Raw genomic sequence first — 18,447 nt, 5'->3', positions numbered from 1 at the left:
TTTTCTATATACCTATAACAATCATTCAAAAAATGAAGTTTAAAAACCTTCACAATATCATCCAAAAATTATGAGAATACAATTACAAAACATTGCTAAGAAAACATTAACCAGGAGATTATCATATGCTTAGATTGTAAGACATGTTATTGTTAAAATGGAAATTATAACCCAAATAATTTATAGGTTCAATCCCCCAAAAAATCCTAGCAGGTTTCTTTTTTTGGGCAAGTCTAAAGTTGTAAAGAAAATGCAAATTGTCCAGAATAGCCAAAACTGTTTTAAAAAGTTGTGGAACTTTCGTTAACTAATTTAAGTCTAATATAAAGTTGCAGTAAACAAGATTGTCTATTATTTGCATTAGCATGAAATAAACTAGAAATAAACCCACACATATGATTAACTGATGTTCAAAAAAAGTGCCACAGCAATTCAATTTAAAAAATGACAGTTTTTTTCTACAGTTTTGAAACAATTGGATATATGTGTGTAAAATAATGAACTTTGACCCTTACTTTACAACATACTACCCAAATTACAAGTAAGTCATAGGCTTAAAAGTAAACAAAAAAGTAAATTTAAAACCATAAAATGTCCAAAAGAAACAAAGGAGATCTTCTTATCATTGGGTTATTCTGTATATGAAATATAAAAGCATGAACCATTAAAAATGGTAACTGATAAACTGACTTCATTAAAATTAGAAACATTTTCTTCTCTAATGTCATAAACTTGAGGAATACATTTGCAAACATATACTGATAAATAACTTGTATCCAGAATATATAAAATACTATTACAGCTGAAGAATAAGAGAAAAAAATTACAAAACGGGCAAGGAACTTAAATAGACACTCCACAAAAGAAAATGTACAAATCAAATGTCAAGTAAGCAGATGAAAAAATGCTTAATACCGTTAGTTATTAAATAATTGAATACAAAAACTGCAAAAAGCATACACTTTATATGCCTACTAGAATGCTAAAGATGTGAAGAACCCTCCATGCATTTCTGGAGACATTTTAAATTAAAACTTGTACAGATGCTTTGGAAAACAATTTTCTCAGTCTTTAAAATATTGTAGAGAGCGGCCGGGCGCGGTGGCTCAAGCCTGTAATCCCAGCATTTTGGGAGGCCGAGACGGGCGGATCACAAGGTCAGGAGTTCGAGACCATCCTGGCGAACACGGTGAAACCCCGTCTCTACTAAAAAAATACAAAAAAGCTAGCCGGGCGAGGTGGTGGGCGCCTGTAGTCCCAGCTACTTGGGAGGCTGAGGCAGGAGAATGGCATAAACCCGGGAGGCGGAGCTTGCAGTGAACTGAGATCTGGCCACTGCACTCCAGCCCGGGCGACAGAGCGAGACTCCGTCTCAAAAATAAAAAAAAGTAAAAAAAGTAAATAAAATAAAATAAAATATTGTAGACAGCTTATGTTAAATCATAGATCTTCTACTAATAACTTTTTACCTAAGAGAAATGAGAAAAAGGTCCACACAAACCCTTTTGTGACATTTTCTATAGTGGTATTACTCATAATAGCAAAACCTGAATCAGTTTAACAAAATGTGCTATAGCCATGCAATGCAATACTACTCAGCGATAAAGAAACAACAAAAGGAACAAACTACTATATTAATGCATTCAGCAGCAGGGTCGAATCTCATGAACACCATGAAAAGTGAAAGAAGTTAGACACAAAAAACTCTTGGTGTAAGATTTTATTTATGCATTTTTTTGAAAAATCAAAAACATATCAGGAAGCCTATTAATTGTTGTCTGGGCCCAGAGGTCAGAGTGGGGATTAAGAGTATGAGAAAATATTTGTGAATGATGAGAGTGTTCTAAAACTGGATTGCGTTTATATTTGCACTATCACAGAAATTTGCTAAAACTCTGAGTACAAATTGGGTGAATTTCATGGAGTACAGATCAATTTCAAATTAAGATTGAAAAAGATAGTATATGTATCAAATTTCATCCCCCAAAAAGTTGATTTAGGGATACATATGTTAATAAAGAAAGAAAATTCTGGTTACAGAGTGAAGGAAAGAAAACGTCCAAGGAAACGTAGAAATAGAGGTATGGGAGTGGAACGGATTCTCCCGGAAGCATGAAATACAGGACTTTCTAGAAGGATGTTAGAAGAAATGACCTGACCTGACCCCAGCATCTAAAGGGAAATCACTGCGTCCAACGGCTACAAAAGTAAAACCAAGCAACTCATGCAGAGTAAAAATAATTCATCAACTTATGAGGACCACACTTTGGTCTTATGAAGTAGACTTATGGATTTGTTGTAAAACTTGATGCAAATACTGTCCATTGCATCATGTTATGTCCCCTATTTAGAAGTCCTTCGTGAGAAACTTTTTGAGAATTTAGTGCTAGAAAAATATTTCTGACCATAAAAATATTTAATTTTTTCCTTTCTGAGAATGAGAACCCTGTATAATACAGTTTGTTCTCCCTTTTGCCCTTGTCTTCTGATTTCATGCTTTATTAAACTTACCTATATGTTCAAAAAATAAATAAATAATTCATTGTTTTGTATATTTATGTGACATCGTTGGGTAGCAGAATGAGTATGAAGCTGTTACGATAAAGACATTTGAATTCTTTGACGAATGAAAGTGGCACTTTTCACTTAGATTAAATTTGCAGAATTTAAAGTCATTAGTAGTGATCTGTACAAAGAAAGAGCAAGGGAATATCAAGAGGTCAGTTTGTAAAAGCATGACAATGTTTCGCCTTTCTCCTTGACATGGAGATGGAGATTTTTTCATTCCAGTGAGAACTTGAAGGAGGATAACTTATTTGCCTTTAAACCATGGCGGATATCCCACGGGCAAATATGAGTGATCTCACTGTTAGGTACATTATATGACTGAAACATGATTCAGGGTTGAATTCTGCCAAATAATGGCCTTAAGCATCCTTTCAGGTCATTGTTCAGTGAGGTAATCATGCTTTTCCTAGGACCCCAACAGAGTATCCAGGTTCAAGCACCAGTAAGCTCTGCCACTGATGAGTCCTCCTGAGAGCGCAGTAGACCTTCCTTAAGATAATCCCTTCTAGACTTGATCCATGCTTCTCAGTAAAAGGTCAAGAGGGAAAAGGCTTTCTAGAGTCCATCCACCCATAGCTTCCAAGTCTAGGTTTTTCTTTAGCTTTTTCCATATCATCTCCTCACTTGTTTTCTAGTGAGAGCATTAAAAAGGAAGAAAGAGAAGGAGGAGGAGGAGGAGGGACTACTCATTTGCCAATAAAAATACTAGAAAGGTTTGCAAATTTTGCTAGCATATTCCCCATCAAAGTATATAGCTTAAGTCTGGATTATATCCAGGAACATAAATATAATCAGGCTGGTCAAGAGCTGGGTTTCTAGAGTGAGAAGACTTGCTTCAGAAATCAGGCCACATCACCTGCTAGTTGTATGGCTTTAGAAACTGTGAGTCAATTTCCTTTTCATTAGTATGGGATTGCAATGCCACTTAACGTTTTCCATAAGAGTAAGAGGGACTATTTCTCAACAACATAAAAATCAAATAAAATAATTCAAAAGCATTTTGAGTGTTACCTCTTACACAACAAGTGTTGTACTTCAGATATTCTCACTTAACCGATCCCACAGCTAATAATATTTTGAAAGCAAATGTTAATTCTCCCACTTTGCTAGCTGTGGCAAATAATCATCTGCATAATTACTGTGGAATGTTTCAGTAGCATCAGGGAGAAATTTGATCATGGATTGTAAATGATGAGAGAATATGATCACATATGCACACACTTTAGGAGGATTCAACAAGGACAAGAAAAAAAAAATGAAGATAGCACTAAATAGCCTGGCAAGCCAGATTTCTCTCCTCCTTGCCTATAATGCATGGATTGAACTTAATTAGAAATTACCAAGTTCTACCCTAGCTCTGGTTACCACTATCAAGACAAACTACCTTTTGGGATATCCAGGATAGATTCTCTGCTATCTCAATTCCCCAAGCCAGGAGGTTTCCTCTTGTCTATCATACCACTAAATTACTATTTAACAATGTAAAAGTAATTGTATTGGCTTTTGTTTTGTGTCATTTTTCTTTCCCTCATCCATCAACTCAATAATTCTGAGAATCCCTGAAATACAGAAAAGTGATAATAGCAAAAGATACATTGACATTTGCATTAATCATAAAACAGCATTAATTCAATGCTTAGTGCAGGAGTTGCAAACTGTTTTTCTGTAAAGGGGCATATAATAAATATTTTAGGCATTATAGGCCATACAATTCTGGTTTCAACTTCTCAGCCATAACACAATGTTATAAAAGTAGCCAGACATGTAAATGAATCAGTATAGCTGTGCTTTAAGTAAATTTCACTTATGGACACTAAGAATTGCATTTCATATTATTATTATTATTTTAGGCATATACAAATGTAAAAATCATTCCTTGTTTATGGGCCCTACAAAAAGGAGCAGCAGGACGATATGGCCTGAGGACTGTAGTCTGAATGAACCACTCACACTGCCTCCACGCTTCCAAATAACAGCCCAACGCCTCACCATCTGATTGGGAAGATAGATCATTGGGTGTTTCAGTGATGTGGCACCTCCTCTGTCCTCCAGATACTGTCTTCTAACTGACCCCTTGAGAGCCTCATCCTTCTTTGCCCACAGGACAAATCAATAGTCAGAGTTGTGTATGTGTCCATCACTCACTGGAGTGAAAGGACTCTGAACACTTAGGGAAAAGATGGTTGTTTCTCTTTTACTTCCACACACTATCTTTTCTCAGATATTCCCTCTTTCGGCTTTTTCAACTGAAAAGGAAACTATCCTTAAATACTTCACCCAACTGATGGCACGACCAAACCTATGTTCATGGTCATGCTGTTTGACAACATCTCCAAGTATATATCACAGAGGATTCTTGGTAACTGTCAAAGTTTCGTGGTATGCCTGGCTGGTGTCATCTTGTAGCTCTTAATAAGAAATAAAATGTTGCCACACTACTGTTTTTGCCATTATCTAATTTCTAATTTATGAGGACAGTCATCAATCTGTTTCTAAAACAGTTGCATTACACAAAAGTGCTCTATCTCTATAATATGTTGCCTACTGACCTGTTAAGTGTTCAAGGAAAAATGTGAAAAAAATATATATATATATTGTGAATATATGCTTGGAAGTGTCATGCTTTAGTGAAACTTACAGCTTTCCCCTTCAACTTAAGTACAAAGAATGATTGGGTAGCACTTTTGCAAAATTTCAAATAAAATCAATGTGATGTATACAGCGGAATGAGGGCTAAATGTGCTTTCAAAATTACTGGAAACTATCTGTCACTACTCAAACAGGTCATATATCACACAATCAAGTTTTTATTGGAAATTTTGACATCAGTCTCCTTCCCTAGAAAACCTTGAAACTCTGTTTTAAAAGTAGAATCATAGTAATGATATTGCAAAAACTATACAAAGATTTTGTTAGTGTCTCCTCTTGTGAAAATTTATAATTATATTTTAACAATCAGTTTTAAAGTAATATGTAATATCTAATTTTATATTTATCTACTTTATTGTCTTCTACTAACAACTCACCTTAAATACCAAAAGAAAAATCAAGAAAGCCTAAGAATGTTAAGGGTAACAAAAGTGGTGGAAGTTTGAAAGAGAGATTAAATCTGACTCCTCAGTTCATGAACTGTGTAGTTCTAGCCAAATTACTTATTTAAATCATAGGCTGGGCACGGTGGCTCATGCCTGTAATCTCTGCACTTTGGGAGGCCAAGGTGGGTGGATCATCTGAGGTCAGTAGTTCAAGACCAGCCTGGCCAATATGGTGAAACCCCGTCTCTACTAAAAATACAAAAATTAGCTGGGAATAGTGGCAGGTGCCTGTAGTCCCAGCCACGTGGGAGGCTGAGACAGGAGAATCGCTTGAACCCAGGAGGCAGAGGTTGCAGTGAGTCAAGATGGTGCCACTGCACTCCAGTCTGGGAGACAGAGTGAGAGTCTGTCTCAACAATTTAAAAAAAAAAAAAAAATTGAATCTCAGTTTGCACATTTCAAAATGTTTTCAGAGTTATGGATAACATATAAAAATTAATGAATGCTATTTTTGACATAGTGCATGTTCAACATCAATATGAATATTATAGTCATATATTAAAAATCATTTACTTCAAATTCCAAGCATCATATTTACATCCATAGAGCAGGAGAGCTGCAAGAGGACTTACAGATCGTCTCTTAACTCTCTCTTAATCTACATCAGATGCAGAAACTGATGGTCAGAGACAGCAAGTGATTGATTTGAGCACATTAGAAGAGCTAGAAGCAGTTTCTGGTTAACAGAGTTGTCTTTAAAGCTCTGATTCAGTTTTCTTTCTCTCTATGCCGTAACCACTTATGGTTTCCATATTTAATAAATAAAAAATAAAAGGCCTATTTATTTTTGATTTTAATATTTTTTAATTTTAATTTTATGTTTTAGGGAAGTGTATGTCCCATGCAATCATTGAGACATGTTTATATAAAAAAAATTGTTGCTTATCTAAGATTTAGATGTAACTGAGCATCTGTGTTTTATCTTGTAATCCAATTTAGGATAAGAAAAGGCAACAGTTACAGAAACCTGGAGCATACAGCTTTGAACCTCTCAAAATCTCAACTTCAGCCAGATACTATCACTACTTGGGGAAGTCCTGTTCATGCCTAAATCCACAACTCACTGTCTTTAGAGTTTATTTCATAGAAACTCATCTTTGCTTCTTCCCATGCTCACAAGGCACTTTAATTCTATTTTTCCTAGAATTAATCATGTTCTCCCATGCACCATATGTTAGATGCATATGTGTTTGTCTCCTCTAATCCTTTGTGGGCTCCTGAATTATTGATACTGCTTTTTTTAAAACTATAAATTAATGTATCTGCAATTTTTCTAGCCCAGTGCCTTGGAAGCAATATCATATCTGCACAATGTCATTTAAAAGAGAGGGATTCTTATTAATGATAGCTATGTTTCCATGGTTATGCCAGTTCAATGTAATTATCTTTCATCATCATCTTTATCATAATTATCATCATTAAGGAAGCATCATTCATTATTGAGATGTTCAATAATAGTTTGTGTAACTGTGATAATCACTTGGAATTTATTTACTCATTCGAAGCTCACAACAATTTTTATAGATAAATTATCATGGTTCTTACCCATTTTTCTGATGATGGAACTCAGCCCAGAGACTAGAATAAGGAAGATTATTTAGGTTACTCGATTACATAATAGGAAGCAGTAAATCTGGGCTTCAAACACAAGACCATGTTTTTAACAACTTCTAGCCTATAACAAGAGACACAGTATGGTATTTCTCTACTTCCGACTTCAGGTAAAGTGCAGGGTCTGCAGTCCATTTAAATTTAACAACACCCAGGCTCCTCACAAATTCTAATTCACAAATTGTTTTTAGAAAATAACAATGAACTGCCTTGTGTATGCATTGAAGACATCCATCTCAATGATTGGGTAAAATCCACTATTTTTCTACCAATTTCTTACAGCTTTGACTGAATTTATCATTGCCAATTTTTCAGTCTTTCGAGGCCTGTGATTGCACTGTGGCACACATAATAACTCTAATCCCTCTTTCTGAGGAAAATGCTGCTCATTTCTTTTGTAACCCAGAAGCCTAAAGGCTCAGTGTACATAGTAACAAATGCCTGTACATTTATTGTTTACTATGTGTCAAGTACTGTCCGTAACGTCCTGCGTGTGCAAATTAACTTAAGATTCACACCTCTCTCTAAATATGCCACAATTATCCATTCCCACATTAGAAATGAGGACATTGAGACCCAGAGAGGCCAAGCTGTGCTCATGATACAGCTAACTGGTGTCACAGATAGAGCCGGCCACCTTGCTGCAGCCCCAAATGCCCAATCCCAGTACCGACCGCTCAGGGCTCTGAAGTGGAGCACACTCTTCTCTGAAGTACAGAGCATTCCTCTGACCTACTTTGTGCCACATTTTGTGGAATTCATTCCAGAGTACAACATCATTGTGTTACTGATGATTAACAAGTGTTTCTCTGAGATTTTACTCATAGACCTCCATTCCTAAGACACAACTCTAGAGCGATCATTGGAAAACTCCAAAACAATCCTGTTTTTCTGATTCTCAGCACTTAGCTCCAAGCCTTTGGAGTCAAGTCTCTCTTTTCATTTTAGGTTTGTTTGCCAGCATCTCCTTAATCCTGCCATTTCCCAGCCTACCCCTTATGCCATCCAGACAGAATGAGATCGGTCTAAATTCTAGGGTTACTTCTTATTCAAACTCAGGCCACAGCATGTGTGTAAATCATCAGAAATTTTCACTACATAACAGAAAGGAGAAATTCAGAAAAGTTACCGTGGAGAATAAATGGAATAGGTTGGAGGTAATTATGTTGTTCTTTCAGTTACATGAAAAATTCAAAGGACAAATTGTTGTTGTTCCCCATATTGATGATTATGAACATTCAGTTATTTGAAGGCAGCTCCCTCTTTGGAAGATTCGCAAGGACAAATTTTAATGGTTTATGCTTAATTGTGTCTTTAATTAAAACTACAAAATCATAGCACCTTAAATAGGCTTACTGAAATAAAATACTGGCATTTGAAGTACAAAAGTGACATATTTTCTTCACCTCAAAGACTGAAAAAGTGATGTTTAGCTCATTTAACATCATTCACATAATTTCCTTTAAAATGCTTATATCTAGCGAGAATAAAGTTACATATTTTTAAATACTTATAATTTCATATAATTCTTAAATTCAATATTCTAAATGAGAAAACTCAAGTCTATTGATCATTTTTAAAGATTAAGGGTTCATTTTTATATTTCCAAGTATAAATATAAGCTATGTGTTCAGTTGTTTCCCACTAAATACTCTAGAAGGTGTTATATTGAATCATGTGAAGTTATCATTGTTCTGCACTTTTAGACCTACAAAATGGCAATTATACATGGTTCAACTTAACGCATGCTATAACCTATATTTATACCCACCAGAGAAGAAAGGCTATAGAAAATACTATATATTCAAAACTACTGGCAAACCTTAAAATTAGTAATTTTCTAGCTTGTTCAGCAACTTTGAGCGAGCCCTACCTTACTTATTTCAAGTATTTTTATGTTTTGTTATTCTGTTATCTCTTCCATTTCTCTAGTCACATTGCCATTACTTCAGTTGAGGTAGAGAAAGAAATAGGACAAGCTCAGTGACTAAGCTTGTGCTAGGTGAGGACTTGAATTTTGCATTTGAAACCATATTGTATTTGAAAGAATGAACTTATATTTTAAATATACATATATTTCAGAAGTTACTCCACAGTATTGTCTATGTCGAAGCTTGAAACTGTAGTAATATAGGTTAAGGCCTTAAGTGTCTACAATTTAAAGTGAGAATATGTAAAATGTAAAGATATAATATATGACAACTTATGCATGCCAAATACAAGATTATAGCATATCCACAATTTTCTGGGCTAGACGTGATTTCAAATTTTCTGCCCCGCTTGCACTTAAAGTATACTTGCTATTATTGTCTTCCACATTTCATTAATAGAGGATAAAGAAATTATACTCATGGCATCCCAGGAGAGGTCACATGTGGTTGAAAATGTCTAACAGAGTAGCTCACCTTCAAGGACAGTCTACAAACACAAAGAGAATTTTAACCATAATGCAGGAATGAGATATCCAGTACAGGCATGAAGCGAGGATTTCTATAATGTTGAGGAAACAATAGACCGAGGAGATCTGCTAGAGTGGCCACATGCTATATATGACTCTATTGAGAAACTTCATGAAACATATCTTGCTTATTGTACACATGTAAAGTTTACGGATTTTAGAAAAACTTTTCACTTTAGCAGTATTTAAAGATTTACATAAGACTGGATTATCCATATTGAGGAATAACAACTCACTAAAAATTCATGCCTAAGTTCATGCTTACTCTAGTGTAGATGTCGGGTTACAGATGTGTATGATATTTTGCAGGGGAGGGGGGGATGAGTTTTTACCCAGCAAAGTGGAAAACAGCTAAATTTCTTCCATGTATACATTGATTTTGGTTTCTAACATTGCCATGTGAATTTCACCTTCTTTTAGGAGGTACATATTCTGAAAAATTGTATTTTTCTATAAAATTAGGACAACAGGCTAGAAAATGGTAAACATCTTGTTAGAGAACACCGAGGTGAAGACGAGGGGTAATATTCAGAGGGATTTTCAAAAGCATATGGGATATAATGAGTTTGTGTACAAAAATGATGAGCTATCTTATCAAACAAGATGATATAAAAAATCCAATTCATCAAAAAGAAAAAAAAAATGGAGCAGAGATATCTAAAAGGAGACTAAGAAGAGATATTTAAAATTGCTTAGATGATAATGTAAGCCTGATCTGGTTTCAATAGTCAAAATCATGTGGGTTAGTTCAAAGCAGAATATCATTAGAAGTCTACAGAAAAAATACTAATTGATATTTTATACTTACTAAAATATTAAAAGCCTTTATTTACAAATGAAGCCACTACAAGAATTTTGGGAGAGATAAATGAGGTGATATTATGATACATAGCAAGTGACCACAGCTAGTACATAGTGAATGATCCATAAATATCTATTTTTGTAAACGTTTATTTATTCCAACTATGAGGACAGGCCAAAGTGGGGACAGAGAGGAGTGCAAGTTAATATTACTCATATTGAAACTTTCTCTTTCAGTTTAGAAGCCTCAGCAAGATCATTTGCACAGATAACATCAAGAAGCAATCAAAATATCCCCAACATATGCATACACGCACACACACACACACACAAACAACTACACACAGCATCAACAGTTCTCTATGTGAGCCTTGCAAATGACATAATTATGATGTACATTTTATATTATAGTTAATTATAACATGTTCAATTTTTGCTACTATAACATTTTTTAAATGGGAGATGGTTGTGTCTATTTTGTTTTAATCCACCAGAATGTCATGCCCAGTAGCTTTACAAACTGTATACATTTATGAGCTGATGAGGTATTATGGAACGCCAATTTATGAGCTGAGAACACAACTAGAAAACACCTGTGAGGTATGTAATGCTCAAAGAGGTAACAGAGTGAAGTTGTTAATCTCAGAGTAAGAGTACAGGCATGCCTCATTTTATTGTGCTTCACTTTGCTGAACTTTTAAGATACTGTGTTTTTTACAAATTGAAGGTCTGTGGCAAACTTGTGTTCAGAAACTCTCTCAGCACCATTTTCCCTATAGCATGTACTCACTTCATGACTCTGCATCTCATTTTACTAATTATTTCAATTTAAGCATTTTTCATTATTATTTTATCTGTTAGAGTGGCCTGTGATCGGTGATCTTGGATGTTAGTATTGTAATTGTTTAGGGACACCACTTAAGATGGTGAACTTCATCAATCAATTCTGTGTGCTCTGACCAATCTACTGACTTGCCATTTCTTTGTATCTCTCCCTCTCTTCGGGCCTCCCTATTACATGAAACACAACAAGATTGAAATTAGGCCCGTTAATACTTATAATGACCTCTAAGTGTTCAAGAGAAAGGAAGAGCCCCCAATCTTTTACTTCAAATCAAAAGGTAGGAATGATTAAGCTAGCAAGAAAGGTGTATCAAAAGCTGAGGTAAGTTAAAAGCTACGTCTCTTTTATGCCAAATATTTAGCCAAGTTATGAACATGAAGGAAAATTTCATAAAGGAAATTAAAAATGCTCCTCCAGTAAATACACAAATAATAAGAAAGCAAAACCGCTTACATTAGTGATACGAAGAATGTTTTGTGGTCTGTATAGGCCAAAGCAGCCACAACATTCTCTTAAGCCAAAGCCTAATCTAGAGCCATGTCCTGACTCCCTTCAACTCTATGAAGGCCGAGAGACGTGAGAAAGCTGAAGAAGAAAAGGTGGACGTTCACGGAGTTTAAAGAAAGAAGACGTCTCTATAACATAAAAGATGCAAGAAGAAGCAGCAAGTGTTGATGTAGAAACTGCTGGAAGTTAAAAGACCTAGAGGTAGCAATACCTTTTGACCCAGCAGTCCTATTACTGGGAATATACCTGATATGGCTTGTCTCTGTTTCCCCACCCAAATCTCATCTTGTAGCTCCCATAATTCCTACATGTTGTGGGAGGGACCCAGTGAGAGATGATCGAATCATGCGGTGGGTGGTCTTCTCCATGCTGTTCTCACAACAGTGAATGAGTCTCATGAGATCTGATGGTTTTAAAAATGGGAGTTTCTCTGTACAATTTTCTTCGCCTGCTGCCATCCACATAAGGTGTGACTTGCTCCTCTTTGCCTTTCTCCATGACTGTGAGGCCTCCCCAACCATGTGGAACTGTAAGTCCAGTAAACCTCTTTCTTTTGTAAATTGCCCAATCTCAGGTGTGTCTTTATCAGCAGCATAAAACTGGACTAATACAATAGCCAAAGGAAGAAAAATCAGTCTATTATAAAGATACATGCATGTGTATGCTCATTGCAGAGACAATAGCAAAGACATGGAATCAACCTAAATGCCCATCAATGACAGACTGAATAAAGAAAATGTACATATACACCATGGAATATTATTCCGCCAAAAAAAGGAATGAGATCCTGTCCTTTTCAGGGTCACGGATGGAATTGGAAGCCATTATCCTCGGCATACTAATGCAGGAATGGAAAAGCAAAACTACATGTTCTCACTCATAAGTGGGAGCTGAGTAATGAGAACACATGAACACATCGGGGGAAGAAAACACACTGGGGCCTGTTGAAGAGGGATTGAGAGAAGGGAGAGCATCAAGAGGAATAGCTAATCAATGCTGGGCTTAATACCTAGGTGATGGAAGGCTCTGTACAGCAAACCATTATGGCACATATTTACCTATGTAACAAACTTGCACATCCTCCACACATATCCCTGAACTTAAAAGTTGGGGAAAAAGGATAAAAAGAAGGGTGACTCTCTTGTTAGGGACTGATACAGTTTGGCAGTGTCCCTACCTAGATCTCATCTTGAATTGTAACTCCCATAATTCCTACATGTTATACATGATAGTAAGTCTCATGAGATCTGATGATTTTATAAAAGGCAGTCCCCCTGTTCAAGCTCTCTTGCCTGCCACCACGTAAAACATGACTTTGCTCATTTGCCTTCCTTCATATTATAAGGCCTCCCCAGCCATGTGGAACTGTGAGTCCATTAAACCTGTTTTTCTTTATAAAATACCAGTCTCAAGTATGTCTTTATTAGCAGCATGAGAACAGACTAATATAGGGACTAATGCAGTTGGTGACTTTAATTTGAAGCAGATGCTCATTTGCCACTCCTAAATCTTATACCTACTTTCCCTGTGCTCTATAAATGGAACAATAAGCCTGAATGACAGTACATCTGTTTATAGCATGGTTTACTGAATATTTTAAGTCCACAATTGAGGTCTACTTCCCAAAAAAACAGAAGTTCCTTCCAAAATATTTCTGCTTCTTGACAGTATACCTAGTAACCAAGAGCTCAGTCAGAAATGTATGAGGATATTAATGTTCTCATGCACACTAATACAACATGCATTCTGTAGCCCATAGATTAATGAGTAATGTTGACTTCTAAGTCACACTATTTAAGAAATGTATTTCATAAGGCTATAGCTGCCACTGATAGTGATGCCTCTGACAGAGGCGGGCGAAGGAAACTAAAAACGTTCTGGAAAGGATCCGTCATCTTAGATGCCATTAAAAACAATTGTAATTCATGAAAAAAGATCAAAATAGCAACAATAATAGGAGTTGGAAGAAGTTGATTCCAACTATTATGAATTACTTTAATGGGCTCAGGACTTCAGTGGAGGAAGTCTCTGCAGATGTAGTGAAAATAGTGAGAGAACCAGAATTTGAAGTGGAGCCTGAAGGTATGCCTGAATTGCTACAGTTCCATGATTAAATTTCAATCAGTGAGGAGCTGCTTATTATCAATGAGCAAAGAAAGTGGTTCATTGAGATGGAATTTATTCCTAATGAAGATGCCATGTACATTATTGAAATGGCAACAAAAGATTTAGGGTATTTTATAAACTTGGTTGATTAAGCAGCAGCAGGTTTTTCCATAATTGCCTCAAAATTTGAAAGTTGAGTAAAATGCTAGTAAACACCATCATGTGCTACAGATAAATCTTTTGTGAAAGGAAGAGTCGACTGAGGTGGAAAACTTTTTTGTCATCTTATTTTAAGAAATTGCCACAGACACCCCACCCTTTAGTAGCCACTGTCCTGATCAGTCAGCAGCCATCAGCACCAAGGCAAGCCCTTCCACATGCAAAAATATTTTATAAGACTTCATGAAGTCTCAGAGGATTATTAGCATTTTTAGCAATAAAGTATTTTTCAATTAAGGTATGTACATTGGTTTTTAGACATAATGTTATTGCATACTTAATAAACTACAGTACAGTATAAATATAACTTTTATATGTACTATGAAACCAAAAATTTTACACAGCTTGCTTTATGGCCATATTTATTTTATTATGGTGGTCTGGAACTAAATATGTGACATCTTTGGGGTGTGGCAGTATATGAACTCATAACTCAGCCCTACCATTTGGAAGCTTGTGACCTTGATCAATTTCCTGATCTTTGTGCATTGTTTCACATGTGTAATCATGAGATTGACATCCTTTCACTGAGTGAATGCAAATAAAGCTCTGAGGACAGTTTCCAGAACAACAACAAAAAAAAAAACACCATTTTTTTTTTTTTTGCTCCTAGAACACAAGCATGCATAAATATTATCTATTATTGCATATTAATCTATAACTTGTCTTTTCCAAAAGCAATTTTTAAAAAATTAGACAAATTCATACATTGTTCTGTTATGTTAGAAAAATGAGGCTAAAAAATATCAAAAGTAAAACGTAAACAAAGAAATAGAAATGCATTTCTGAAGCTCTGGTATACATACTTTTAACACCACAAGTTTGACTGTAAGAATTCTGCTAGCCAAAGTACAAAAAGTATGCGAATCAGAGTTGGCAGTGCAAACCTGAGGTGGTTTCTCAAGAGAAGCACATTTCTTCCTAGAGCTGAAAGCTGAATGTTTTCTATAAATTCACAAAAAGAAGTCATTGTTGAATGTATTGTACTGATACATCGCAACACATTTCGATGTAAATATAACCTTAAGGTATATATAACCTTAAGTTTCATACTGCTTTTTCCAATAACGTTCATTAATACAATCTGTTGGTTAAAAACAGCTCAACAAGGTCACACCTGGGCGAATCCAGAGTTAATTGCGAACTATCTGGATGAGTGGACGATGTATTAGACATGAGCTTGGTCTAATCTCTATATCCTAACGTCAGCGAATCTCTCTCTTCTCACTGGCTGCACGATTGATTCATGTGAGGCTTGCTTCAGCCCCTGGCTCCAGAGTGGGCATGAGACCCAGAATTTCTCAGAATATTTCATCTCTCTGACAAGTAACTGATTCAGGAATGCACTGGACAAGGCAACTTACATGATCAATCCTAAATTCAAGGTGGAAATTTAGGTTGGTGCAAAAGTAATTGCAGTTTTGGCCATTACTTTCAGTACAATCTTTCTAGAAGTCTAGATGGAAAGCCAGAAATATCTCTTGTGTAGCACACAGGAAAAAATCACAATGGTAATCCAAATTGTCTGCAACTATTTATCAAATAATACTCCCTCTCTCCACAGATTTTTGAAGCTATTTTATCATATGTAAATATCTTAGATATATATGAAACATATTCTGTTCCCTATTATTTTATGCCTATTTTTATTTCCCTACACAGGTATACCACTATTTGAGGGAATGTATTATTTTAAATACATTTTAGAATCAAGACGTTAGGTCTCGGGAATTTGGTAGTCATTTCATTGAAAAGAATTTAGCTTTGTGAGAACATCTTCACTATGTTAAGAAACACTAGCTAACAAATTGCTAGGCACTCTGTCATGTTCCACTGCTTATAAATTAAATCTGCAGGTTTTAAATAATTATATCAAGTAAAAAATTCTACCAAAATTCAAATTTAGTCTTGGCACTTTCTGTACTTAAACAGTGTACTTATATTTTCTTTCTTATTATATTATCAAATATTACTAGTTCTGTTAAACAATAACAGAGAGTGAGCAGTGATATTTACTGCTTTAAATCAACTGCTTATGAAATTTATGATTAAGTACCCTTCCTGTAGCTTTTAGATGTGTTCGTATTATCAAGGAGTTAAATTTCTTCTTAAGATCTTTTCACAATCATAGATAGATGTAGGCTTTTATTGCAAGCTTTCATTTATATCTATTGAAATAAGCACCTGCTACTTTTTCTATAATTTTTTACTATGGTTAATTATATTGTTAGATTTAAGTTAGTTGAACTAACTTTGTATTCATGAGATAAACCCTCACAGTTAACTCTGATACCTAATATTTATTTAGGACATTTCATTTATGTTAATAAGAATAATTGACCTGTATTTTTTTCTTGTGATTTTCTTACTCAGTTTTCAATGCATTATTCTGTTGCTCTCATACAAACATACAGTGACTTTATTCTGTTGATTAAATTCTACATTACTTTTTTTAAAAATCAATAAAATGATCTGATTTTAATATTTCCTTGCCTTATCCTGTGGAATATCTTTAAAGTCTAGTTTAATAGACTTTGGGTCAGAAAGTAGTTGGGGTAAAGTTGGGTTGGTCTTTTTTTTTTTTTTAATTTTAGGTTCAGGGGTAATGTGCTGGTTTGTTGCATAGGCAAACTTGTGTCATGCAGTTTTGTTGGATGGATTATTGCATCACCCAGGTATTAAGCCTAGTACCCATTAGCTATTTTTCCTGATCCTCTTTCTCCTCCCACCCTCCACCCTCTGGTAGGCCCCAGTGTGTGTCGTGCCTTTCTATGTGTCTGTGTCCCCATCACTTATCTCCCACTTATGATAACATGCAGTATTTGGTTCTGTTCCTGTGTTAGTTTGCGAAGGATAATGGCCTCCAGCTCCACCTATGGACATGGGCATATTTTTATGGGGACAAAATGTAACTCACTACAGGCTAGGTTCCCAGCTCTAACACATGTCATACAAAAGTGAAGATCCTCACTGCAAAGAAGAAGAGCTCTAAAGCAGGAATATTTGGATGAAACCCGCACCTCACAGATTCCTCTAAACTGTTCCAGCAGAAGTGACTGTCCACCTCTCAAGTATAGCCTCCACTCCCAGAGACAATGCAGACCATCTCTTGCCCCCTCTTGCATGGAGTTAGTCTAAGTGGTTTTATTCAGTGGATTATAATCCATTGATATCATTATTTATTTATACAGTCTCATCAACTAAGATTTAGCCAGTAAAATTCTGTTCAAATTGGCTTTCTGTTCTTTTTCATACTCTCATCATTTTTTAAAAAAATATATTGTTTTCCTTTTGGACAAAAGAAATGTTACAGACTCAACTTATTATTTACCATCACCAGCTCTGGAATAGTCGTGTTTCTAATTTCCCTTAGTCACTTGGTATTTTCTGTTTTAATTTATCCATTCTGATTGCTTCGTAGTGGTAGTACTTTATGATTTTACTTTTTATTTCCTGTTGGATATTGACTATTTTGAAGTGTCTGTTTAAGACTTCTGGTCATTTTCTATTTGGTTTTGCCTTTAAAAAACATATTTAGAGGAGTTCTTTATATATTGAGTATTTTTTTCTTTTGGCTTTTTCTCATTTCCTGCCTCTTTCGTCAAAGACTGCCCCAATGAGGTGTTAAGTCTCCCAACCACAGTTTGTGTTACTTGTGCTACCTGACTCGCTATGCCTCTATTCACTGGTTTAAGTTGGGCTTTTATTCACTTTCAGCAGATTTTAAATTTATCTCCTTCCCTTCAGGCTCTTACCCCCAATCTATCCTTCATAATGCAACCAGAACCATTTCTTGAAACACTAGCAAGATACTGCAATTGTTGGTAGAAACACAGTTGGCATTTTCTATCATCTGGGTTGATATGAAAACCATACATGATAGGCATGCTTCTCTGACAATGCTCTGTAAGATCATTTTCTTGCTGAAATAAAGAAAAGGACAATTCTTTGTTGTAAGTTACATTTTTTTTTTTTAATGGAAAGACAGATTTTATTTGGGTTACTGCAGTAAAAGAGAGATTTTAGTACAGAACTGAGCTCAGCTTCACTGAAATAAAGGTGGGCAGATTTTTAAGCCCAAACATGAACTAGCAGAAAAGCACTGGAGAACATTAGGTGATAAGTTGGTGAATGTAATTTGAGCATCTGTCTTGCTAATTGGCACTTACTGAAGTTAGGCTCTGTAATGGTACTCAAACATTTTTCTGGGTGTTTCTGTGAGGCTGTTTGTGGATGAG

The sequence above is a fragment of the Piliocolobus tephrosceles genome, chromosome 15, assembly GCF_002776525.5.
Source record: "Piliocolobus tephrosceles isolate RC106 chromosome 15, ASM277652v3, whole genome shotgun sequence".
In the NCBI taxonomy this organism is placed as follows: domain Eukaryota; kingdom Metazoa; phylum Chordata; class Mammalia; order Primates; family Cercopithecidae; genus Piliocolobus; species Piliocolobus tephrosceles.
The sequence above is the reverse complement of the archived record's forward strand: the minus strand, read 5'-3'. Positions refer to the sequence as shown.